This window comes from Helianthus annuus, chromosome 16 (assembly GCF_002127325.2).
Source record: "Helianthus annuus cultivar XRQ/B chromosome 16, HanXRQr2.0-SUNRISE, whole genome shotgun sequence".
Taxonomy (NCBI): Eukaryota; Viridiplantae; Streptophyta; class Magnoliopsida; order Asterales; family Asteraceae; genus Helianthus; species Helianthus annuus.
The window spans coordinates 188557136-188584602 of record NC_035448.2 but is presented as its reverse complement, the minus strand read 5'-3'; the positions used below and the strand labels follow the sequence as shown (position 1 = coordinate 188584602).

At 40.3% G+C, this 27467-nt stretch overlaps 1 long non-coding RNA gene and 1 pseudogene across 5 annotated transcripts; one reads left to right on the top strand and one right to left on the bottom strand.

Annotated features, from left to right (window-relative positions):
* Nucleotides 1–322: 322 nt before the first annotated feature.
* LOC118488014 lies at nucleotides 323–3303 on the bottom strand. 5 transcript variants are annotated; one of them, XR_004883264.1, is made up of 4 exons: nucleotides 2216–3303; nucleotides 1904–2130; nucleotides 1668–1786; nucleotides 323–1592 (listed from the first exon to the last, which is right to left on the bottom strand). It is a non-coding gene; the product is annotated as an uncharacterized LOC118488014 (long non-coding RNA). The 5 variants fall into 5 exon arrangements; XR_004883265.1 differs by having other exon boundaries at nucleotides 324–1592; nucleotides 1904–3047; nucleotides 3128–3303; XR_004883266.1 differs by having other exon boundaries at nucleotides 324–1592; nucleotides 1904–3047; nucleotides 3219–3303.
* A 104-nt stretch (nucleotides 3304–3407) lies between these two features.
* LOC118488013 lies at nucleotides 3408–4568 on the top strand (annotated as a pseudogene).
* Nucleotides 4569–27467: the final 22899 nt, after the last annotated feature.

Here is a 27467-nt window from a genome sequence, read left to right as displayed (position 1 = left end):
GTATTGTTTTTTTTTTTAAATTGTATCAATTTGCTTTTCACAATTTCAGGCTTAGTTGACATTTTCTTCTCCCAGGATAAACAAAATTTATTAACACATCCAATACATACTATTTATTATAAAAAAAATATTAGTCAAATTCATATCCATACATGTATTGACCTATAAATTTTAAAAAGCTCCACATATATAGACACACATGCGAACATCTTCGTAATAAAACACAATTTTGTTCTTTCCTTTCTCTTTTTTCTTCCTCCTCTCACATAGTTCATCCGCTCGCATTAGGATTTACGAACACACAACACTCCTTCCCTCTCCACACCTAGCATCCACCTATGATTCAGGAAAAAAAAAACCTCCACTAGGATTGATTATAATGAATAATATTCCTAATCTTACTTCTACAGGACACACCAACTCCATGATTATAATTAGGACCATTAAGTATCATAAACCAAGTCACTCATATGATTAGAAAACAAATCATCTATTATAATTATTCGAGTTTGTTTATTTCATATGACCTAAAGAAGAAGATTCACTCATTATCAAACTAAATCTAACAATTCAATATTAAGAATTCAACCATGCGCTATATGAAAAAATATCATTTCAGATATCTTTAAATTCACACTTTGGTGTTTTTAAATTTTAACAGTGTTTCATAATCTCATAATTAAACAATTTATACACAGTTTTTTTTTTTTTCCATAATAAGTTGGCTTTTTATCATGATATTGTCAGCCTAATTATTTTGCTTCTAGAGTTGGGATAAAATCATATTAAAGCTAGCAAGCGTCAAGCGTGTGAAATAAATATATTAGATCGCTATATTTATAAACATGTCATAATATAACTTATAACTATTAATAACATTTATAATGTTATTTATAGCTAGTAAACTCTTTTATATATGTAGTCATCTTGGGACAAAAGAAAAGTAGTGCTGTAGTGGATGCATGTGTTAGTTTAATATTTGAATAGAGGAGTAACTTTATTGACTTGGTGAGAATGTCAAATTTTAACATTTTGCTGAGCTTCCATGCGTGAACGAGCAAAGGACAAAGTCAGCCCATCATACAACTGTTGATCAAACAAAGACATCTTCACCACGCGGCTTACCTCAAACACTATATAAGCCTCCTTCATGCCCTTTTATTTGCATTCCATCTTTCAACTTCATACCCATCATCAAATCCATTCTCTCAAATGGCTTCCCCATATATTATTGCAGCTATCTTCTTCTTACTAACTAGTGGTCAGACCCGAGCGCGTTGCGGCGCGGGTATGTCACAAACATTGAATGGAACGCGTATAGGTATATCGCAAACATCGTATGAATAACCTGACGTATTAGGTGTTCACTATGTTTTGTGAAGCAAAGTTGGTTGCTTTATATTGCAAACTATAGATTAAATACTTTGGTTATATTCTAATAACATCAGTGTCCTTGTCATGTTTTTTTTAACACAAAAGTTACTACCTTTGTAATTCGTCCCAGTTGACCTGCACGTTGATAAAATGGCATATGATACGCTGCCTATGAAGGCTAACCACATCGTATTCTACTTGTAGGCTGGAATTTATCACTACAAGCATAATTACGAAAAATTATTTACAAAGTTAAAAAAAATGTTATGAACGCTGCAAACTATTTTGTGCACCTGGAAAATGCCCATCTTGTTAGATGCATCCGGAGTTGTTTCGGCCACCCAAAAAATTGCCTTGCCCAGTATCCTTTTACTGTTTTGCTTGCCTTCCTGTTGTTTCATTATCTATGGAACTAGTAAAGAGATGTTTATAATTTATTATTTCCTTGTAGCAATACCATGGTATTGCATATATGCCATTATATTCTTTTGTTTTTACATTAATTTATGCATAGGTAAAGTCTATATACCTGGTGATCGTTGCATTCTTTTTTTAATGTCGCTGCTTTAGGATCTGGGGTCGCTGGGAATATAGATAGCTTTGTTCATAGCCATTGTTCGGTTCTCTTATGGACACATCAATAGGTGTAATTCTTTGGGAATATTAAAGATTTCTATAGGCATGATTTCTGGATCGTATATCCATCCTTGACCACCATGTCATAGCATGATTTTTCCAACATTTGTACCATTGTACCTGATAATTTGAGAAGATTAAATACAAAACTGAATATACCATGAACCAAATATTATTTTTTGTAAAATCTGACGATGAAGTTTACATGAAAACAGGGCAAGTAACACAACCATCGTCCTCACAAACGAAACCATTTACGATTTAGAGTGATTTCAGTTACCCATTCTTTGCATGTAAAATTGCTTTGCTGTATTTAATAAATACATGTAACTTAGTATAGTATATTATAAAATATTGATTTAGTAAGAGCAGATATAAGGAATATATTCATCGGTGTACATACCATTTTCGTGAGGTAAACATAACGTAGATATTGATTCTACTAAGGTTTTAACTAACAAAAAACTTACTTAACAGACAACTAAACAAACAAATACAAAACATATTGTATACTAACTTGATCGGGTAGTACCAGCTCCTGCAACACAAACGCAAAAACTATTATACATTTATTCAATATAAAAGGTAAAGTGGGAATACATCTCAACATATATTTTTAAAAATTAAATGGATTGCATAAGAGATTTAAATTTATATCGGATGTCTTTGATTTACATTTTTTAGTTGGATAAATATTTTATTTTAAAATCTAGAAAAGAAATATATAGAATTCACTTTTAAAATCTAAAAAAGATATATAAAATAGTTGTGAGATGCATCTTAGTGAAGGAAACCCCTCAAAGTAGGATAGGGTGGAAGACAATGACGGCTAATTGAGGGTTCCGTAGCGGTGGCGGAAGAGAAAGGGTCGTTGGCTTTTTAGTTTTAAAGCAAATAAACAAACATAGATTATTTCAATACCTTGACAAAAACTTCAAAACGACTAACAATCGAAGCATTAGGTTACAAATCTCATTAAATCGAAACTCACCTTACAACAAACAGCTACTTACTCAAAATCCAAAGCAAAACAACACCTGGATCATCAACAGTCAACTTTTCGTTGCATCATAGCTAATAAAAACATGTATAACATACAGAAATTGATGAATCATACAGATGACTATCACGTGATGAGAAGAGCTTACGACGCAAAGACAGATGAACAGGATAGACAGACAACCAAATAATACAAAATCCAAACTTACAAGCAACAGAGACAACTCAGAGAAGGAACCGAGATACAGAAACACCGGAGAAGAAGAGAACCTAAAAAAGGCATATAAGGCACGCAGGATTGCAGGAAGGACCAAGGCAAACAAACAAATAAAAGGAGAAGGGTGAAAGTGTAACCAAAAGAAGGACCAAAACGGTAAAAAGTACCGACATTGCTTTTTAAGATATAGATAATTCTTTGTGTTACAAACAATACACCATGTGAAGCCCAGTTATCTTCTACATTTTATGACGCTTCATGTCCCAATGCACTACGTACAATCAGGACATCCATCCGAACAGCCATATCTCGTGAGCGTCGCATGGCAGCTTCCATCCTTCGTCTCCACGTCCACGACTGCTTTGTTCAGGTACTATTTTAACCATATATATGACCACCGTAGCTACCAGATGTAAAAAGATAATGTGTAAGGAGTTATGTAACATTTAATGCAGGGTTGTGACGCGTCTATCTTGCTAGACGACAGTCCTTCAATCATAAGTGAAAAGAATGTGTTGCCTAATAAGGGTTCGGTAAGAGGTTATGAGGTGATAGAGGCAGCAAAATATGAGGTTGAAAAACTCTGTCCTGGAGTTGTATCATGTGCGGATGTACTAACCGTGGCTACCCACTCGGAAGAAGAGACTCAACCTCGGCTAGCCTTCTTCTAGCAAAAACCGGTGCTCTTCAAAGTTTCAAAGCATCTCTAGACTCACTTATTTCCACCTTTGGTGATAACGGGCTTAGTGCCAGGGACATGGTTGCATTATCAGGTGCTTATTTGCCGTATATGTAGCTTAATTAATTCATCCATTAATATATATTTTTTTGTATAAATTATAACAAAGTGTGAGCTAATATTGAATATGTGGTTAACGTAGGAGCTCATACTATTGGACAAGCACAATGCTTCTTATTCTGTGATAGGATATACAACAACGGATCAGATATTGAAGATATTGATGCAGGATTCGCTAGCACCCGTAGACGTGGTTGCCCTATCAATGATGGCAACGAAAATCTTGCACCACTCGATTTAGTGACTCCTAATTCGTTTGATTATAATTACTTCAAGAACTTGATACAAAAGAAGGGTCTTCTTGAGTCTGATCAAGTGTTGTTTAGCGGTGGATCAACAGACAGCATTGTTAGGGAATATAGCAATAATCCTTCAAAGTTCAAGTCGGATTTTGCAGCTGCAATGGTGAAGATGAGTGAAATCAGGCCTTTAACAGGTCAAGAAGGAGTCATACGAAGAATTTGTGGTGCTCTTCCCTAGTTATTTTGAATGTCATCTAAATCTTTTTTCGATTACTTGGAAATTACACTATTTGTAATCATATCTTGAGTCCTTTATTTATTTTTTTAGTCTTCAACTGCAAAGAAAAGGACCTTCAATAGTCCATTACGCTGTTTGTATTGTTTGCATCGTGTTAAAGAGAAATTTGTTGTTCAATGAATAAGAAGTGTGGGTTTCATTCTCTATTATAATTTAACAGTAGTTACTTCAATAGTCCTCTCTCCTTGGCGCTCTCTCTCTCTCTCTCTCTCTCTCTCTCTCTCTCTTTGTTCCCCTTAAAGCCAAAAACAAGAAGCAAAACACACACCACACTCCCAAACTTCACTTAAAGTTCTTTAAAGAAACTTGTTAATACACTTTAGGTGATAAGTCCATGACTCCGTGTTACCAATGAAAGGATGAAGATTTCAAGACCAATGAAGACCATGCACTGATCAAGGGGGAGTTTGTTAATGCACTTTCGGTGATAAGTGCATGTCTCCCATTCTATATGGTCTTTATTGTACATATAGTGAAAGTTAGTCCCAACTTTATCCTAGGACATTTTGTCCAAGTTTTAGGATGGTCTTTTGTCTGAGTTTTGTCTAGGACAAAAGTCAGAGTTTTCTTTGTGTAGTTTGTTTGTCCGGGCTTTCTAGTTTGTCTTGAAAGTCCGGGTTTTGCCTTGTATTTATACCTTTATGTGGAATAGACAAGGTGGCGATTCTGTGTGAAATTCTGTGCACCTAACCCTAATCATTGTGTGTGTTTTGTCTGGCGGCTGCTTTGTGTGAGTGACGTCATTCATCTTCCTCATCAAGAATACTCAGTGTATTCTTGATTTCTCTCACAAATCTTTGCATACTAGTGTTTCATCTGCAGTGGTAAATCATCAGGTGGATTCCGCACACCTGTTGGTGGCTTTAGTTGAATGAGATCTTGGATTAGGAAGCCTTACAAGTGGTATTAGAGCAATGTGCTCATACTACTGTAGGTGTTTCTTAGTTTGAAGATTTTTGTGAGAAAAGTTCAAACTTTGATAGGGTTTAGTAAGAGTTTAGTGAGTTTTTGTGTTTTATTTATGATTCTTCATTCATATCTAGTGATTTGATGATGGATTTTGAGTAGTTTGGTGATTTTTAGTGTTGTTCTTCATCTGGGTTTTACAGGGGTTTTGGTTCTTGTTCATACTGTGTTGAAGGTGAAAAAGATTCCTGAGTTTGATCTTTGGAAGATTTGTCCGTAGTTTAAATTCTGTGTTTCTGTTTCCGAGGTAGAGGTATTGTTGAACCAGTGTGAAGTCACATTGGGGAGATAGTCCGGAGATTGGTTCTTCTGAGTTTTGAGAAACTCTTGTCCGAATTTTTCCTAGTGTCTTTCATTTCAGGTCTGAGTTTTTTTTCTTTTGCCTTGTCCGAATTTTAAGTTAGTCTGAGTTTTACTTAGTCTGAATTTTAGGTTTGTTATTGTCCGTATTTTATAAGCTTAGGTAGTCCGTATTTCTCAATCCTCCTGTCCGACTTTTATAACTTGATAGTTAGTCCGAATTTTAACCATAGAGTTAGTCCGAATTTTATATCCTCTAGTGTCCGAATTTTTAAAAGTCAGAACTTTAATTTTCTAGAGTCCGACTTTTATTGACTTGTCCGAATTTTATTGACTTGTCCGAATTTTACTATCAGTCCAAATTTTATTATCTTGTGCGAATTTTAGTCCGACTTTTATCTAGTTCTTTTTGAGTCTGAGTTTTTATTTAGTATTAGGTCCGACTTTTACTTGGTTCTTTGAGTCTGAGTCCGAATTTTATATTCTTAGTGAGTCTGACCTTTTATTAGGTGGTGTGAGGTTAAATCCCTAACAGTGTAGTGTCCGAGTTTTCTGTTTATGTTTTATTTCAGGTTTTGTGATCCGGGTTTCACACTCTGATTAAAGCTCAAACACTTCACTCCGTGTTTTCTCTCTGAGTTTGGACTTAGAAAATCTTTTCAGTAACACAGTTCTTACTTGGAAACCTACTGTTGTTTTCTGAAATGGCAAACAACAATCTGACTGCAATGGTGCAAAACCTCAAGCACAATGCTGAGGTAGGGAGTAACGACAAACCTCCTTTGTTGATAAACGAGCTTGATTTTCCTGAGTGGAAGGAGCGTTTCGAAAGGTATGTACGAGCGAAAGACATCAAAATCTGGTTGTGTATTGTTAAAGGATGTGGAGCTACTCCAGTACGTACGTTGACGATTGATACGTATTTGGCACTCACTGACGACCAGAAGAGATTTTTTGACTGTGAAGAGAAAGCTATGTCAATGATAACGATGGCAATGACACGATCTATACTTCATACGTTCCGTAAGAGAAATTGCTCGAAGGAGTTGTGGGATAGCATGATCGAGCGATATGAAGGAAATGCAATTTACAAGAAACGGCGACTCGAACGGTTGAAGACTCAATTTGTTGTGTTTAAAGCATTAAGGAATGAATCATTTGGTGACACAGTGAACCGATTTTATCATCTATTGAGCGAACTTGATAGAAGTCAAGAAGGTATCTACACTGAATTTGAGAAGGTTGAGAAGTTTCTGAATTGTCTTCCCAAAGAATGGAATATGTACACCGCATTGATTAGAGAGGGTGTTCTCTATGAGGAGCTCTCATTGGAAGAAGCTGTTCAAAAGCTGAAGAGTTATGCCTGGAATATGAAAGATCAAGCATCTGATTTCGAGAAGCTCCAAGATCCTCAGTTATATAAGGCTTCGAAACCAATGGAGAAGGGTAGTAACAGTGGAGTCGATGTTGCTTTGTATTCGGAGAATGAAGGTTCTGCAAGTGAACACGCCTTTATAAGCAACGATGTTAGTCCAAGTGGAACAACCAATTCCAATCAAGGGATGTACTCTTCTAGTGGAGCTCAGAAATCTCAAGGAACAAGTTTGAACATTCCCAAGATAGATGGAAGCTGTTTGAAGATGATTGAAGAAAATATGAGTCTATTGGCGTCCTTCATGACTGCCTACGAGAACTCCTGTCTTGGAAAGCTCGTTGAACCGTCAAGTCTCGATGAGGACTTTGATCAGATAGATCAAGACGAAATGGAAGAACTTGATCTACAACTCAATATGGCATTGTTAGTCCGTAGAGCGAAGAAGTTTCTGTTGAAGACGGGTAGGAAGTTCATAGGAGGTCAGACAAAGACTCGAATGGGAGTCGACATGTCAAAGGTAAAATGTTACAACTGCGGTATCTACGGACATTTCGCACGTGATTGTCGAAAGCCGAAAATGGAAAGATCTGATAGAGACAACAACTCCCGAGGAAATAAGTCAAGACCTCACAACAATGCATCAACTGCTACCTCTAACTCAAGTGCTCGTTCAAGTGGGTCTGAAAATCTTACACCTTCGACAAACAATGCTATGGTGGCTCAACCTCTACAGAGTGTGACTGAGCCTTATGACTGGGGTTGTGCTTTGGAAGACATCTCAGGAGCAATTGTATCTCAAGCATTTATAGCTGAAATTGTGAACGAAGAAGTGTATGAAGAGGTTGTCGAGGAGACTAGTATTGAGGAGCTTGCAGTTGTAGCTGAGGTTCTTGGGGAAGAGTTGGATTCGGGGAATGTTGCTGAGAATGAAGATTCCTCGATTGAAGAGACCGTTGAAAAGTCTAACAAGACAGAAGATGGAGAACAGGGAGAACGTTTTGAATTCAACATCTCCACAGCTGAAATGCAGCAATTTGCGGATGCAGAAGCTAAAAGATTGGAAGAAAACTCCGTAGAAAATGAGGCTTGTGCATTCATGGCTGGCATTGAGGTAAAATCATCTTCTGTAGATAAGCGATGTGGTAGATGTGTTGAGTTTGTGACTAAGATTGATAGATATGCACTTCATAACACAAACTTAATTGCAGATTTAGAAAAATCCAGAGAACTCATTGTTGTTTTGTCTAATTCGGATAAAGAACACCGAATTAAGATAAAAGCGCTGAAAAATGATATCTCTGAATTTGAGAGACTTGTCGCTCAGGGAAATCTTAGAAATCAGGAATTAAAATCTGAACTTGAAATGAATCAAAATTGTGTTTTGGAAAAGAACAAAATCATTTTGGAAAAAAAACTAATCTGATTTTAGATTTGCAACGAAAGATTGAAAAGTTCAGGGATTCATCCGAAGTGATGAATTTCTGTATTAACAGCCAACGTCTCAAAGAATCTGAGGAAGAAATGTTCGGCATTGGTTATACTAAGGTGCCTCCTCCGCTAAACCATAATTATACATCAATGCCAAGCATTGATCCTGAATTGGCAAATTTTGTGCCAACGACCCATCTGACAGTTGAACCGCAAAGTGAGTCAGAATCTGAGCCAGATGAAGTTACTGACTCAGATCAGTCGAAGATGAGTGTAGTGTCAAAGAAAAATGAGGTGAATCTTGAAAACATTGAAAATTTGATAAGCAATAAGATTTTGGAAATTTCAGTTAAGTTCAAAATGTGAAGTCAAAACCAAAGTCACGTGGGAAAACTAAAAAGGCTTTGAAAAATGTCCCTAAAACTGAGTTTGTTAAAGGGGAGGATTTTGTCAAAGAAGAAGTAAAAATCGAAATAGGTTCCAACTCTCAGTTTGTGAACCAAATTTTGAAAAATTCCACCAACGTCTCATCATCTTCGACCGATCATGAGGAACGTCCAAAGAATGCTGCAAAAATTCGCAAATGCTATAAGTGTCGTGGGAAAGGACCCTTAGCAGCAGACTGTCCAGATGACAAGGGTAAATCTCTTGTTGATCCTGATCAAAAGAAACCTTTTATTGAAAAACCACAAAATGAAAAGGTTAATGTTGAAAAGAAAAATGGTAAAAATAAGAAGGTTGAGAAAAACAAAGTGATTAAACAAGAAGTAAAACCAGTTGTCAAACCAAATGTTAAATCACAACAATATCAGGATCAAGAGGAGAAACCCGATAACCGTGGGGACAGATCGGAAAATGTATCTCAAAGACATGATACTCGTGAGAAAACCCCTCACAGACGACAAAATCATGTCACCTTTCAAGTAGTTGAGAATGACCAACGCTCTGGAGGTTCGAACAACAACTATGTTAGACCTCATGCACACAACATATTCGTGAATGACCGAAATGCGTCACCCCCCCTGATTTCCAAATCAAAGACCGCATTTGGATAATCATCCACGATCATTCTCAAGACACGAAGATGCTCCTATACTTGGTAGAAATTTTGAGTCACCCAGGAATCAAAATTACAGTTACCAAAACTATGGTAGCCGAGGGTATGGAAACTCTGGTTATACCAATAGATCGTCAACTCCGTATAATCCACGATTTGCGGGGACTCATTCCAACAATTTCCGAAATGGAAATGGTGGACACAGAGGCGATGATGGGTATTTCAAAGAGTTTTCTTATGTTAACGAATCAGGACGACCCAAGACCATCATGGCTTGGGTCCCACACTCTAACTAAATTTTTGTTGGGGAGTGTAGGAGCAGCTGAAGAGGGCTATCTATATTTGGTATATCGATAGTGGCTGTTCCAGACACATGACAGGAAATAAAGAATTATTGAACAACTTTAAACAAATTCGTGGTGGTTATGTGAATTTTGCCGGTGAAAAGGGTGGTTACATCACCGGTGAAGGCTCAGTGTCAAATGGAAAAATCACGCTGCATAAAGTGAATTACGTTGAAGAATTGAAGCATAACTTGATGTCGGTTTCTCAAATCTGTGATAACAAGTACACGATGTTGTTCACTGATAAAGCTTGTTTCGTTTTGCGTCCGGGATTTGTTGTTCCTGAAGATTGGATCGTTATGAGGGCTCCAAGGGTGAATAACACATATGTCATGGACATGCGCCCGTTGGTTAACTCCTCTGCTCCAGTGACTTGTCTACTTTCAAAGGCGACTGAAGATCAATCGTATCTTTGGCATAGGAGAATGGGCCACGTGCATCTGCGAAAAATGAACCACTTAGTTAAAAACAACTTAGTGTTGGGGGTTCCTTTACGTAGTTTCAATATGCACAACAAATGTGAATCATGTGAAAAGGGGAAAATCAAACGAAAGCCTCATAAACCGAAACAGTTAACTCAATCCAAAAACCACTTGAATTGCTTCACATGGATCTTTTCGGCCCGATCCATGTTGCTAGCATTGGTGGGATGTCTTATTGCTTGGTTGTCACTGACGATTTCTCACGTTACTCATGGGTATTTTTCCTAAAAACAAAGGATCAAACCGCTGGTATTTTAATAGACTTATTCAAATAACTTGAGAAAAATTATTCACTTCCTATTAAGAAAATCCGAAGTGACAACGGCACTGAGTTTAAAAATCATAATATGGAAGAGTTATGTCGGGAAATGGGAATAGTTCATCAGTTCAGCGCTCCATATGTTCCCCAACAGAACGGAGTTGCAAAACGGAAGAATCGTACCCTGATTGAGGCGGCCCGCACTATGCTTTCTGAATCAAAATTGCCAATTTTCTTCTGGGCTGAGGCGGTAAACACTGCATGTTATGTGTTAAATCATGTGCTTACTGTCAAAAGAGAAGATAAAACGTGTTATGAATTGCTTGAAAACAGGAAACCTAACTTATCTGGTTTTCAACCTTTTGGGATTGAGTGTGTTATCAAACGCGCCAAAGATACTCCTAAAATGGGGGAAGTTGGTTAAGTGGGGTTCTTTTTGGGTTATGCCAATGGAACTCCAAAGAAACGCGTTTATATCATCAAGAAGCGAACAGTGGAGATCGTGTTTGATATAACTCCTTTGAGTTTCGATCCTCCACCGTCCGAATTCGGTCCCAAAAGCGGTTATGATTATGATAAATTATTTGATTCATTTGATCTTCCTGATGTTTCAGAAGAAGATTCGGAGGTTGTACACACACATCTTGTGAACAAAGATGAAGTGGATGCGAGCTGGAGAGCAAGTATTCCTACTAATGTGTCTTCGAATATTCCAGTCGCTGATTCTTCGACCGTAAATGATGTTGTTGCTGAGCAGATCCCCAATGCAGCTGCTCAAACTACAAGTGGAGATCTATATGTTGACTTTTCATGTAACACCCCGTGTTTTCCAAAAGTCAAGTCAAAGTCAAGTGTTGACTGTTATTGGAATTAAAGATTAATAAAGATTAATTTCATTTTAGTTTCATCTTGATTTTCATATTATTTGGAGTAAGTGTCGTATAATCAAACTAATCGACCGATAATCGAACTGTGAATCAACGACCGACTGTGAATGATAGGAAGTAACAACGCAATAAAGCTAGTCAATCAATAATCAAGCTAATCAAATCAATCATCGAACTCAAGTGTGGGGATTTTAGTACTTTTATACGTGTGTGTGTGCCTTATGTGTTACTTGTGCATGTTTACTTTTATGTTAAAGTGTGTGGTGAATCAATCAAATCAATCAAGACTCAAAGGTGAATCAAACTCAATCGAAACCGACTTTGAAAATAGGTTGTAAGGATGCTTGTATGTTAGATATAGTAGTTGAGACTAAAAGTAATTTGATTAGGAATTCTATCATTCTCAAATCATCGTTCATCGAACTCGAAATATCGAAAATCGTCGCAAAACACTCAAAACCAGGCAAGCCGATCGAACAGGGCAACCTGATCGAACAGGCAAGCCGATCGAACAGGGCAACCTGATCGAACAGGCTAGCCGATCGAACAGGCTGTTCGATCGGGCAGCTGCTCGATCAGGGATGCTGTTCGATCAGCTGACCCTTTCCTCTTTTGGAAGCCTATAAATAGGGCTGTCCTTGTCAAACTTTCCACTTTTGGAAAAGCTCTGACCGACCAGCCTCTTCTTCTCACTAAATCTCAGATTTCTCTCAAACCGGTAAGTATTTCGCTCTAATCCTTGTACGTTTTTGTTCATTAATCGATTCTCCATCTTTCTATCTTTCAAAATCTAAATTTCATCCATGAAATCACTAAGATCTAGGTGTTCTTGAGTGATGTCATCATGGTGTTCTTGGTGTTCATCAAGAACTTCATGTTCTTGACTTCATTCAACCATGAATAAGCTAGATCTAACCGATTTCCACATCAATAACCTAAAATCTTCCAAGGGTCTTAACATTTCACGGTGGAAAAAGGATTGGAAGATGGGTTTTCATCTATCTTTCAACTCTTTTACACTCAAAAAGGTGAAAACGAGACTTGAACCGATTTACAAATCAATCTAAACGAACACATGGTTCAAGATTCGGGCTCTACCGAGAGATATACCGATTTCGGGTTAAACGTTAAACTTGGGTTCCAAACCGTCTCTGACCGAGTTTGGGTGATTCCTGCTCGAGTCAGTAGACTAAGTAGGGACTTCAGCTTTGTGGTTCAACTCGTAGTCAAAATATCTCTAAAACATCAACAATTAACGGGAATAACCAAGTGTTAAGTGAAAGGTTAACCGAATCGAGAAGCTGGCCGAACGGCTAGGCTGTTCGATCGAACAGCCCAACCGAACGACTATGCCAGCCGATCGACTAGGCTAACCGATCGACTAGCACTTAGTCCCACAAACTCATGAAGTGTAGTATTGACGAGGTACTGTTCGATCGACTACGCCACTCGATTGTAATCATTACTGCTCGGATCATGAGATACTATACTTCAAAACACTTAGACTTTTCGAAACATTGGAATGTCACCCGATCGAGCATGCCAGCCGATCGAGTGACATGTTTGAAAACAATGAAGTGCTAGCCGATCGGTTGGGCTAACCGATCGAACAGCTGTTCGATCGGCCAACTTGAAAGGTAGTACAAACCATCATACACAAACACATCCTTCACATCAAAGGAAGAAACAATCCACTTGAAGGAACCAGCCGATCGAGCCAGCCGGCCGATCGAATGGATGTTCGAACGAACTTTCAAACCAATCGAACAGCCCACTCGATCGAACTGCTGTCCGATCGAATGGCCTATTCGATCCAAGTACATTGTTTACTTTTTCCGCGTTACTCATCGTTGTGTCATCGAACTATTCAGGTTAACCTATTCTCAGTGCTCCCTTCAATCCACGATCAACCACTGTGAGTATACTCGATCCCTTTTTGCTTTCAGCACTTTTGGGTGTTACATACGTAATCTATCAAATTCACAAACAACACAAACTATCTGAACGCTAACCTACTTGCATGTATTACTTGTCTAAATGATTGCTGTTTATTATGTTTACACGTGGAGTGCTATCTGCCTGCTTTAGCAACGTAGTACTATAGTTTGGACTCAGCACCCGTTCACACGGGGGTTGCTAAGGACAATTACTTGCATGGATTACGGTGGTAATCATGTATTGCGAACTGTCTCGGACAGTCAACTCGAAGTCGTTGGTATCGATGGTCCCATGTTGATAATTTACATGCATCGTTTGCCCTTGTGTACGTGCTTGGTTATGCGTAATCTTTCGAACTTTATATGCTATATCAAACTTGTGTACTCACCTTTACATTATATGTATTGACTTTTATTTTAACGTATGTGACAGGTGTTTAAGCTACTAGCGTGCTAGGGAAGCGAGGCAATAATAAACTTCTAGGAGCCTGTGACCTTAGGACACTGTCCATATACCTGCTCCAGGGCCATAATTATCTGTAGATCTTGTACTGGCACCTGTAGTCAGTAAGATCTATAGTTAGCCGTCTAGAAGTCGTAAAACAATATTTAAATTCGGTCTGTAATAATTAAGAACATGAGTTGTCGGAACAGTTCCCATATTGTTTAGTTGATTTCTATGATAACTTGTTATTGTTTGGGACACGGTATGGGACGTGTTATTTAACTGAATTATATGATAGTTGTTGTGGAAACTTCTGAACAATCTGTTTCGCTCAGTGCCGCGCCCCGATGATTCCGCCATCGGTTGGGGTGTGACAGATTGGTATCAGAGCCATAACTATAGGGAATTAGGTTAGACATGATCTAGTCCGGATCGCCGTCTTAGAGACCTAGACTATAGTTAGGAACCAAGAGACCAAGTTTATGTGCTTATTTTATGTTGTTTCCTTCTATTCTATCATTACATCCGAACTCCGAGCCAAATTTCGTAATTTGGACGGGATTAGGAGTGAAACCCGCCAATTCCTGCCTAAATTACAAATTTTTGCCAATTATTTAGTGTGATTTCCTATTAACAAACAGGGGAGAATTATACCAAATTAGGGCTGAAACCCGTAATTTGATGAAAACTTTCCTCTAAATTTTCTTAAAACAAGGAAGAAATTGCTGAGCTAGGGGTGAAACCCTAACCTTGGCAGTTATTCCAACTTTATTTTATCTCGCCAAGGCAATTGACGGACTCCAATGACCTGAACTCACGAGTATGGCCTAGAATGCGCATGCATAATGCCCAAGAATCGAGGCAGAAACATGTCCCCTAGAGTCGAAAGTGACGACAAGTCAACTGTGAATAGTTAAATTGCCATGGTTAGTCAAAGTCTAGTAGCTGCAGACAATCCATTTTCCGATTTTGAGTGTTGCTTCGTTGATTTTATGTGATTTACCTGTTTACGTGTTTTAAGATTTGATGGTTACTCCATTTGTTATCAATCTGCGTGACCTTTGTTGCTATCCTATCTCGATTCAAATCCCTGTTGACGTGATCTAAACGAAACCAGTGTGCTATGCTACGCTATACGACTAAGTTAGACGATACAGTGTGATGCTATCCGATATGCAAAACGAACGACACTCGACTTGTGGTTATAGGTTTCTGTTTTCTGACTACCTCTGTGATAAAAATGCGTACGTGTTAGGAAATTAAGTGCCCTATTTGCTTAATTGCTTATGTGCTCTAATTGCTTCTGAGCTTATGTGCCTCTATGATTATGCGCTTATGTGATTTTATGTGTTACGTGACGAGAGATGCGACGTGATTCTAAGCTTTAGAGATCTAAGAACGTGTGAGAATCGAATTCGTTGTGTTGAGCCTGTGACGATGTCTATTGCAGACCATGTCGTCATCTGGACAACCTAGATCACGCTCGCGTCTTACCCGCCAGGAGAAAAGAGATCGACGTCTGGCTGCTATCATCTCTAAGACCGTGGCGAAGGCCGTGAGTGAGGTTTATGAGAACGCCAGCAAATCATCTGAGATGTCACAAGCTGATGCTCCGAAAGAATCCAGCAAGACTGCTTTTAGCTTCAAGCAATTTAAGGCATGTGGGCCAAAAGAGTTCACCGGCGAGGATGGTCCAACGGCTATGTTTCACTGGTTTGACTCAATAGAAGTCACCTTTCGACAAAGTGGATGCCCAGATAATCTCCGGACTCTCAATGCTACTGGCGTCTTCCAGTCCCGTGCTTTGGACTGGTGGACTGCTGAAAGAAACAAGCGCGGAAACGACGCAGCCTATGCTCTGTCATGGAAGAAGCTGAAGGAAATCATGATCGAAGAATACTGTCCCTCCCATGAGCGTCATAAGTTGGAGGATGAATTCTGGGGTATTAAACAAGACAAGGGTGACAACGCCGGTCTCACTGCTCGCTTCAAGCAGTTAAGCATCATCTGTCCAGACCAGGTCAAGACTTCCGACATGACCATCAAAAAATACATTCGCGCTCTTCCTGACTGTGTAGCGGATTTTGTCCTAGCTTCAAAGCCCGCAACGATTGAGGAGACCTACCTGCTCGCCGCTGAGATTAATGACAAGCGGGTGAAGGCTGGTTTCTGGGATAAGCAAGTCAAGCCCCTGCATCAAGTCACCGCCGCATCAACCGACAACACCACCACTCAAGCCTCCAAGTCTTCGAGAAGAAGAAAGAAGAACAAAAGTTGCGCTGCCGCAACCACTGCTGCTCCACTACAGTCTGTACCAGCCCAGCAGCAACAGCCACAGCGTTCAGCGCCAGTGATCAATGCGCCGCCAGCGAAGCGTGCGTACACCGGCCCCCACCCACTTTGTGCTACATGTTCCTATCATCACCCAGTGGGTGTGGCCTGCCGATTCTGTGCCCATTGCAACGGTTACGGGCATTTCACTGCGAGTTGCCGCTATGGTCCCCGTCAAGCTCAAGCCCAAGTCACTGCCAACCAAGCTCTACTCCCTGCTCCTCAAGCTCAACAAGCCGCTCAGGCCCCAACAACCAATGTTCGGACCTGCTTTGCATGTGGTGACCCTAACCACTTTGCAAACCGGTGCCCGAACAGGGTAGTCAAGCAAGAAGCTCAACAACAGCAGCCTCAACAGCAAGCAGCTCACGCCAGAACCTTCAACATCAATGCACGTCAGGCTCAAGCTGACAACAACGTGGTCAATGGTACGTTCCTTGTGAATGGTATATATGCATCATGTTTGTCTGATACTGGAGCCGATAACTGCTTTGTGTCCTTTGAATTTGAGAAGCTTCTTAGACGTAAGCGCTCTTATCTTTCGACACCCTTCGAAGTAGAAATCGCTACCGGAAGAACCATTGCTGTCAATTCTGTGCTCCGCGATTGTACTCTCGAGCTCAACAATCATATATTCCCAATTAATCTCATTCCAATGCAGCTCGGAAGTTTCGATGTCATAGTAGGCATGGACTTTCTTCGTGAAAACCGTGCTGAAGTTGTGTGTTCCGATAAGATGATTCGTTTTGTGCTAGCTAGTGGTGATATTTTATGTGTTTATGGTGAAACTACTGCAAAAGATCTCAAGCTCATGTCCTGTCTTCAAGCTCGCAAATATCTCCGCAAGGAATATCGAGCCTTCTTGGCCAACATTGTTGTAGCAGAGACGGACAAGAAAAAGAAAGTTGAAGTCAAGGATGTTCCTGTTGTCCGAGAATTTCCTCAGGTGTTCCCTGATGATCTTCCTGGATTACCTCCTAGTTGTGATATCGACTTTCGAATCGACCTTATTCCAGGAGCCAACCCAGTGGCCAAAGCTCCGTATCGACTCGCTCCATCTGAGATGCGAGAACTCTCAAACCAACTTCAAGAGTTACTTGAGAAAGGCTTCATTCGCCCGAGCACTTCTCCATGGGGCGCACCAGTCCTTTTCGTCAAAAAGAAGGACGGGTCGTTCCGAATGTGCATCGATTACCGGGAATTGAACAAGCTGACCATCAAGAACCGATACCCCTTACCAAGAATCGATGATCTGTTTGACCAATTACAAGGTGCTCAGTGTTTCTCCAAGATTGATCTACGTTCAGGCTACCATCAGTTGCAGATTCAAGAGGAAGACATACCCAAAACCGCTTTTCGAACCCGATACGGCCACTACGAATTTGTTGTCATGCCTTTTGGTTTGACCAACGCACCCGCGGTCTTTATGGATCTGATGAATCGCGTGTGTAAACCGTTCTTAGACCGTTTCGTCATTGTATTCATCGACGATGTCCTGATCTATTCCAGATCGAGGGCCGAACATGCGCAGCATTTGCGATTGGTTCTCGAGTTGCTTCAGGGAAACCAACTCTACGCCAAATTCTCCAAGTGTGAGTTCTGGTTGGAGGAGGTTCAATTTCTGGGTCACATTGTGAATAGTCGGGGTATACACGTTGATCCTGCAAAGATTGAGGCAGTCAAGGGATGGGTTACGCCAAAGAATCCGTCAGAAGTTCGCTCTTTTCTCGGATTAGCTGGTTACTACCGGCGATTCATCGAAGGATTCTCAAAGATTGCTGTACCGCTTACCTCCCTTACTCATAAAGACAAGCCTTTTGTGTGGGGAACCGCACAGGAGACTGCTTTCCAAACCCTCAAACACATGCTGTGCCATGCACCAGTTCTTACACTGCCGGACGGAAGCGATGACTTCGTTGTCTATTGTGATGCTTCAAACCTTGGACTTGGCTGTGTTCTCATGCAACGAGACAAGGTTATAGCTTACGCATCTCGACAGCTCAAAATCCACGAGAAGAACTATACAACCCATGACCTCGAGCTAGGCGCAGTTGTCTTTGCCTTAAAGATTTGGCGACACTACCTGTATGGTACAAAGTGTACGATCTTCACCGATCACAAGAGCCTACAACATATCTTTAACCAGAGGGAACTCAATATGCGTCAACGCCGATGGGTAGAACTTCTCAACGATTACGACTGTGAGATCCGCTATCACCCAGGCAAGGCGAATGTAGTTGCAGACGCCCTCAGCAGAAAGAATTACGTGATAGGTGTTCGAAACATCCAGGCTCAGTATAACCTCGAAGCTCTCATCCGCGAAGCACAACACGCATGCTTTAACGAGCGTACGTTGAAGAAAGAACGAATCTATCACGATGGAACTCAGCTCGTGAGCAAAGCCAACGGGATATTCTATTATCTGGACCGAATCTGGGTTCCGAGGAGGACAGATTTGCGAAAGATCATCATGAACGAAGCCCACAAATCCCTATATTCCATTCATCCCGGTGCGGACAAAATGTACCAGGACCTTCGCTACAAGTACTGGTGGCCTGGGATGAAAAGGGATATTGCTCTATATGTTGGTAGCTGTTTAACTTGTGCAAGAGTCAAGGCTGAACACCAAAGACCTTCAGGCTTACTCGAACAACCGCCGATACCCGTATGGAAGTGGGAAAGCATAGCTATGGATTTCATAACCAAGCTTCCGACCACGCCATCAGGTTACGACAGTATTTGGGTTATAGTCGATCGTCTAACCAAATCAGCCCACTTTCTGCCAATACGAGAAGACTATAAGGTGGCCAAGCTAGCCCAAATCTACACCGACGAGATCATTAAGAATCATGGTACGCCTCGAGACATCATTTCTGATCGCGATGCTCGGTTTACATCGAGATTGTGGGAAACTTTTCAAGCAGCTCTTGGTACGACGCTGAATTTGAGTACCGCATTCCACCCGCAAACCGACGGGCAGACTGAAAGAACGATTCGTACTATTGAAGACATGCTCCGTGCGTGTGTTATCGATTTTGGTGGTAGTTGGAGCAAACACCTACCGTTAGTCGAATTTTCGTACAATAATAGCTATCACTCCAGCATCGAAATGGCACCTTTCGAAGCCTTGTATGGTAGGAGATGTCGCTCGCCTATTGTATGGCACGAGGTCGGTCATTCACAATTGACTGGGCCCGAGATTCTGCAAGAAACGACTGACAAGATCCACCAGATAAGGGAAAATTTGGTAAAGGCCCGGGACAGACAAAAGATGTACGCCGATAAACGACGCAAGCCCCGCGAATTTGCAGTTGGCGACTACGTGCTCCTAAAGGTATCACCTTGGAAGGGAGTAGTCCGATTCGGCAAAAGAGGGAAACTTGCGCCTCGATTTGTTGGACCTTTTAAGATTCTGGAAAGGATCGGTAAAGTTGCCTACAAACTCGAATTACCGGAGGAACTCAGCAATGTCCACCCGACTTTCCATATTTCAAACCTTCGAAAATGCGTAGCCGACCACGACGCAATAATACCACTCGACGATCTTCAGGTCAATGAGACGCTACACTTCGTGGAAAAGCCCGTCGAAATCATGGACCGACAGACCAAGCAACTCAGACGCTCTCGCATTCCTATTGTAAAAGTACGATGGGAAGGCAAACGAGGCGCGGAGTTCACTTGGGAACTCGAAAGTGACATGAAGGCCAAGTACCCGCAGTTGTTCAGATAGATCTGAAGCATCAAATAGGTAAAATCACACGGCGATGTACGGTTCTCGGCCTAATTTCGGGACGAAATTCCCTAAAGGAGGGGAGACTGTAACACCCCGTGTTTTCCAAAAGTCAAGTCAAAGTCAAGTGTTGACTGTTATTGGAATTAAAGATTAATAAAGATTAATTTCATTTTAGTTTCATCTTGATTTTCATATTATTTGGAGTAAGTGTCGTATAATCAAACTAATCGACCGATAATCGAACTGTGAATCAACGACCGACTGTGAATGATAGGAAGTAACAACGCAATAAAGCTAGTCAATCAATAATCAAGCTAATCAAATCAATCATCGAACTCAAGTGTGGGGATTTTAGTACTTTTATACGTGTGTGTGTGCCTTATGTGTTACTTGTGCATGTTTACTTTTATGTTAAAGTGTGTGGTGAATCAATCAAATCAATCAAGACTCAAAGGTGAATCAAACTCAATCGAAACCGACTTTGAAAAATAGGTTGTAAGGATGCTTGTATGTTAGATATAGTAGTTGAGACTAAAAGTAATTTGATTAGGAATTCTATCATTCTCAAATCATCGTTCATCGAACTCGAAATATCGAAAATCGTCGCAAAACACTCAAAACCAGGCAAGCCGATCGAACAGGGCAACCTGATCGAACAGGCAAGCCGATCGAACAGGGCAACCTGATCGAACAGGCTAGCCGATCGAACAGGCTGTTCGATCGGGCAGCTGCTCGATCAGGGATGCTGTTCGATCAGCTGACCCTTTCCTCTTTTGGAAGCCTATAAATAGGGCTGTCCTTGTCAAACTTTCCACTTTTGGAAAAGCTCTGACCGACCAGCCTCTTCTTCTCACTAAATCTCAGATTTCTCTCAAACCGGTAAGTATTTCGCTCTAATCCTTGTACGTTTTTGTTCATTAATCGATTCTCCATCTTTCTATCTTTCAAAATCTAAATTTCATCCATGAAATCACCAAGATCTAGGTGTTCTTGAGTGATGTCATCATGGTGTTCTTGGTGTTCATCAAGAACTTCATGTTCTTGACTTCATTCAACCATGAATAAGCTAGATCTAACCGATTTCCACATCAATAACCTAAAATCTTCCAAGGGTCTTAACATTTCACGGTGGAAAAAGGATTGGAAGATGGGTTTTCATCTATCTTTCAACTCTTTTACACTCAAAAAGGTGAAAACGAGACTTGAACCGATTTACAAATCAATCTAAACGAACACATGGTTCAAGATTCGGGCTCTACCGAGAGATATACCGATTTCGGGTTAAACGTTAAACTTGGGTTCCAAACCGTCTCTGACCGAGTTTGGGTGATTCCTGCTCGAGTCAGTAGACTAAGTAGGGACTTCAGCTTTGTGGTTCAACTCGTAGTCAAAATATCTCTAAAACATCAACAATTAACGGGAATAACCAAGTGTTAAGTGAAAGGTTAACCGAATCGAGAAGCTGGCCGAACGGCTAGGCTGTTCGATCGAACAGCCCAACCGAACGACTATGCCAGCCGATCGACTAGGCTAACCGATCGACTAGCACTTAGTCCCACAAACTCATGAAGTGTAGTATTGACGAGGTACTGTTCGATCGACTACGCCACTCGATTGTAATCATTACTGCTCGGATCATGAGATACTATACTTCAAAACACTTAGACTTTTCGAAACATTGGAATGTCACCCGATCGAGCATGCCAGCCGATCGAGTGACATGTTTGAAAACAATGAAGTGCTAGCCGATCGGTTGGGCTAACCGATCGAACAGCTGTTCGATCGGCCAACTTGAAAGGTAGTACAAACCATCATACACAAACACATCCTTCACATCAAAGGAAGAAACAATCCACTTGAAGGAACCAGCCGATCGAGCCAGCCGGCCGATCGAATGGATGTTCGAACGAACTTTCAAACCAATCGAACAGCCCACTCGATCGAACTGCTGTCCGATCGAATGGCCTATTCGATCCAAGTACATTGTTTACTTTTTCCGCGTTACTCATCGTTGTGTCATCGAACTATTCAGGTTAACCTATTCTCAGTGCTCCCTTCAATCCACGATCAACCACTGTGAGTATACTCGATCCCTTTTTGCTTTCAGCACTTTTGGGTGTTACATACGTAATCTATCAAATTCACAAACAACACAAACTATCTGAACGCTAACCTACTTGCATGTATTACTTGTCTAAATGATTGCTGTTTATTATGTTTACACGTGGAGTGCTATCTGCCTGCTTTAGCAACGTAGTACTATAGTTTGGACTCAGCACCCGTTCACACGGGGGTTGCTAAGGACAATTACTTGCATGGATTACGGTGGTAATCATGTATTGCGAACTGTCTCGGACAGTCAACTCGAAGTCGTTGGTATCGATGGTCCCATGTTGATAATTTACATGCATCGTTTGCCCTTGTGTACGTGCTTGGTTATGCGTAATCTTTCGAACTTTATATGCTATATCAAACTTGTGTACTCACCTTTACATTATATGTATTGACTTTTATTTTAACGTATGTGACAGGTGTTTAAGCTACTAGCGTGCTAGGGAAGCGAGGCAATAATAAACTTCTAGGAGCCTGTGACCTTAGGACAGTGTCCATATACCTGCTCCAGGGCCATAATTATCTGTAGATCTTGTACTGGCACCTGTAGTCAGTAAGATCTATAGTTAGCCGTCTAGAAGTCGTAAAACAATATTTAAATTCGGTCTGTAATAATTAAGAACATGAGTTGTCGGAACAGTTCCCATATTGTTTAGTTGATTTCTATGATAACTTGTTATTGTTTGGGACACGGTATGGGACGTGTTATTTAACTGAATTATATGATAGTTGTTGTGGAAACTTCTGAACAATCTGTTTCGCTCAGTGCCGCGCCCCGATGATTCCGCCATCGGTTGGGGTGTGACATTTCAGCATATCCAAATGTTGATGTGTCTTCTGGTAATGGTGAAGCTTCTAGTAGTAATGCAAATGCGGAGGGGGAGATTCAATCGAATTTGGGAAACAATCTTCAAGCTCCGGCAATCCCAGTTCCAAGAACAAATGTTCATCATCCTGCTGATAATATTATTGGGAATCCAGATGCGGGAGTGCAAACGCGAAGGAGTATTTCAGAGATGCAATGTCTGTTCTCTGCTATCAAGAAAGAAGAAATCTACAATCTTAGCCTGCATGAATGTTTTATCTCTCAGATAGAGCCGAAGAACTATCAAATGGCTCTGAAGGATAATTCTTGGTGTGAGGCGATGCAAGAAGAGTTAGCTCAGTTCGACAAGTTAAAAGTGTGGAATTTGGTCGATCTTCCAAAGGGCCAACATGCAATCAACACGAAATGGATTTTCAAGTGCAAGAAAGACGATAAAGGTGTCGTTGTCGGAAACAAAGCACGGTTGGTTGTTCAAGGCTTCAATCAGGAGGAAGGGATTGATTATACCGAAGTTTATGCACCGGTGGCAAGACTGGAAGGTATTCGTTTGTTTCTAGCTTTTGCTGCACACATGCGTATCAAAGTCTATCAGTTGGATGTGAAAAGCGCCTTCCTTTACGGGAAATTGCATGAAACTGTGTATGTGTCCCAACCACCGGGTTTCAAAGCTCCAGGGTTAGACAACAAGGTCTATTTGTTGGACAAGGCTCTCTACGGTCTCCATCAGGCCCCTCGAGCATAATACGAGACGTTGTCAAAGCATCTATTAGAGCATGGGTTCTCGCGTGGTGCGATTGACTCCACACTGTTCATTTTGAAGAAAGGGGGAGATTTTCTGATCGTGCAAATTTACGTTGATGACATAATTTTTGGTTCTTCAAATGAAGAATTGTGTCGTTAGTTTGAGGCGGTGATGAAGTCAAAATTTGAAATGAGCGCGATGGGCGAGTTATCATTCTTTTTAGGTCTTCAAGTGAGTCAAGGAAAAACCGGGTCGTACGTGCATCAGACAAAGTATGTCCACGAGATTCTCAAAAGATTTGGATTGGAAGATAGCTTACCCTATGACACGCCTCTCCCGACAAATCTCAAGCTTTCACCCGATAAGGAGAAAGATCCTGAAGTGGATCCGACTCTATATCGAGCAATGATAGGTTCACTGATGTATCTTACTGCTTCACGACCAGATATTATGTTCTCTGTTTGTTTGTGTGCTAGGTACCAATCAACTCCGAAGGAGTCTCACTTGAAAGCAGTCAAGCGTATTTTCAGATATCTGAAAGGGACACCTAAGCTTGGATTGTGGTATCCAGCTGAAGGTGGTCTGGATTTGATGGCGTATGCTGACGCAGATTTCGGAGGGTGTCCGATGAACAGAAAGTCAACCTCTGGCGGCGCACAACTTCTTGGGAATCGTCTTGTCTCTTGGCAATGCAAAAAGCAGGTTGCAGTTTCTCTATCCACGTGCGAGGCCGAGTACATTGCTGCTTCAAGCTGTTGTGCTCAGGTTTTGTGGATTCAGCAGCAAATGAGAGAGTACGGTTTGAATTTTACTCGAACTCCTATCCTTGTCGATAACAACTCTGCCATTTCCATAACAAACAATCCAGTAAATCACTCACGCACTAAGCACACAGATGTTAGGCATCATTTTATTCGCGACTGTGCTGAGAAGGGTTTAATAGAAGTGGTTAGGATAGACACCTTGGATAATCTTGTCGACCTTTTTACGAAAACATTCGATCGGGCTAGATTTGAAAATCTGGTCCGAATGATTGGCATGATCAACCCAGAGTAAAATACTTTCAAAACTCGCATAGAAACTTTATTTTATCTTTTCTGTACAGTTCTTACCGCTTTCGAAAAATTGAAAAAACTCCAAAAATATTTTACTTAGTTGTAGGATAAATTTCAGAAAAATACAAAAACACTTGAAAAAATTAAAATGAAGTCGTGTTGAGATATAAGGGAAATGATAGTACATCGGTTAGTCGTATCTAATGCAGGACTATGGTTATATAATCAATTAACCGTTAACTGTGACAGCTTCATCATACATTGCTTCGGTAGGTTTTACGCGTAAATAAGAACCTGTCTTTGGTATATAAACATAATGAACTGCGTAACTTGTGTGGCACATCTCTCGGATATATGGTCTTGGTACCGTAATTTCGTTTGATAGATTGCCGAGGTTCTGAGATACGTGGTCTTTATGCTGTTTATCATCTGGGTATCATGGTTGTTTCTTTCATCGGAAAATAACGGGGACGCAAGTCTAGATCTTCCATGATACCATACATACGTGTAAATATCCTTAATACATGATGCATTCAACCCAAATAAGTGATAAACAATCACATGTCCCACAAACTTATACGGGAGTCAAGTTCGTCTCTTTGTCTGTACGATGGTACTAACCTGTTCACGGACTTGCTCCTGTGCCCTTTGCATCTGAAATTCAAGTTCCTCCTCAATAAGTGATTCTATCACAAAGGACTTGTTTTCAATTCCAAATAAGTGAGTATCTCACATTAGCTTATACGTCAAAACAGATGATAAATGGTATATTCACCAGTAAGATGATCTCTCGTGCATACCTTGATACGGGAGTATATTCTGAGGTGGGTAAACATAGTTGCTGTCAGCTATTAATACACTTAATTCCATATCTCGAAAATAGTGTTCGAAAGCGTGCTAAAACTTAAGTGGACCACAATACCATTGAACGTCTTGAACTGTCAATATCATTCTAAAAGATTAAAGCTAAAATGCTATGGTTCTTGTATTGAGTACTGACAGTAAAACCGATATGATTCCTTTGCTCTGATTTCACAAAAAGATAATTAGTGTAAATACGTTCGTAGGTTTAATCTCCATTAAGTCAAAAATAGAAAAACAACAAAAACATTTTGCTTCTTGTTTCTATGTGCGAGTTATCTTATTAAGAATACTCTAAGGGTTGTGAACATTCTTTAATAAGGTGATAAACATCAAATTCGGTAACTTAAAATAAGTCTTTCACATGAAAATCAGTCGTGCAAGATACATCTAAGTGTGTGTAGGTATTTTTCGTCATTTTAAGGTGGTTCGATAAAATTTGGTTCCAAGGTGTGATATTTTTCCAAAAGTATAAGTTTTGAAGTAACTTGTTCTAAATAACCGTGTTTTGAAATACAAATTACTAAATATTGGTTGTTTAATATTTAAATTGTTGATTCTGGGGTATTGAATTTTTTTTTTTGGGATCCAAGTTTGGGCCAATGTCTCCAGGGTCAAGTTTCTTAATCCGGTGTTAAGTGTTTCAGGTCTGGATCGTTCATCTCAAGATGGAAGATTTGGAGAAGCTGTGTGCGTCTGGATCATTCATTACAAGATGGAAGACTTGAAGAAGCTGTGTGCGTCTGGTTCGTTCATCTCAAGATAGAACATTTGAAGAAGCTTCGTCGCCTACCTCTGAAATACCTTGAAGAAGAACGTGTACTAGCTGATCAGTTCATCAAGGTAGTTCAATTCTGTGTGAAGAGCAAGGTATGGGCAGGAAGCGAGTTCTCGAAGAAAGGATGAAGATCTCAAGACCAATGAAGACCATGCACTGATCAAGGGGGAGTTTGTTAATACACTTTAGGTGATAAGTGCATGACTCCCATGTTACCAATGAAAGGATGAAGATTTCAAGACCAATGAAGACCATGCACTGATCAAGGGGGAGTTTGTTAATGCACTTTAGGTTATAAGTGCATGTCTCCCATTCTATAAGGTCTTTATTGTACATGTAGTGAAAGTTAGTCCCAACTTTATCCTAGGACATTTTGTCCAAGTTTTAGGATGGTCTTTTGTCTGAGTTTTGTCTAGGACAAAAGTCAGAGTTTTCTTTGTGTAGTTTGTTTGTCCGGGCTTTCTAGTTTGTCTTGAAAGTCCGGGTTTTCCCTTGTATTTATACCTTTATGTGGAATAGACAAGGTGGCGATTCTGTGTGAAATTCTGTGCACCTAACCCTAATCATTGTGTGTGTTTTGTCTGGCGGCTGCTTTGTGTGAGTAACGTCATTCATCTTCCTCATCAAGAATACTCAGTGTATTCTTGATTTCTCTCACAAATCTTTGCATACTAGTGTTTCATCTGCAGTGGTAAATCATCAGGTGGATTCCGCACACCTGTTGGTGGCTTTAGCTGGGTGAGATCTTGGATTAGGAGGCCTTACAAAACTCTAAGCAATCTTCGTCTTTATAAGGTAAAACTTCTAGTTTTAAAGCATCCACAAACTTCCAAGTCATGAAAGAACTTAGGAATGCTTCAAAACTTTCAAGAAAATATACTTGGAGAACACTTTTATGTGAAGAAACCAATGTTATTGTTTTATTTGATGAACTTGTTGTTTTGGTGGCCGCGAAGATGTTGTGATAGAAGAATTATCTATAAT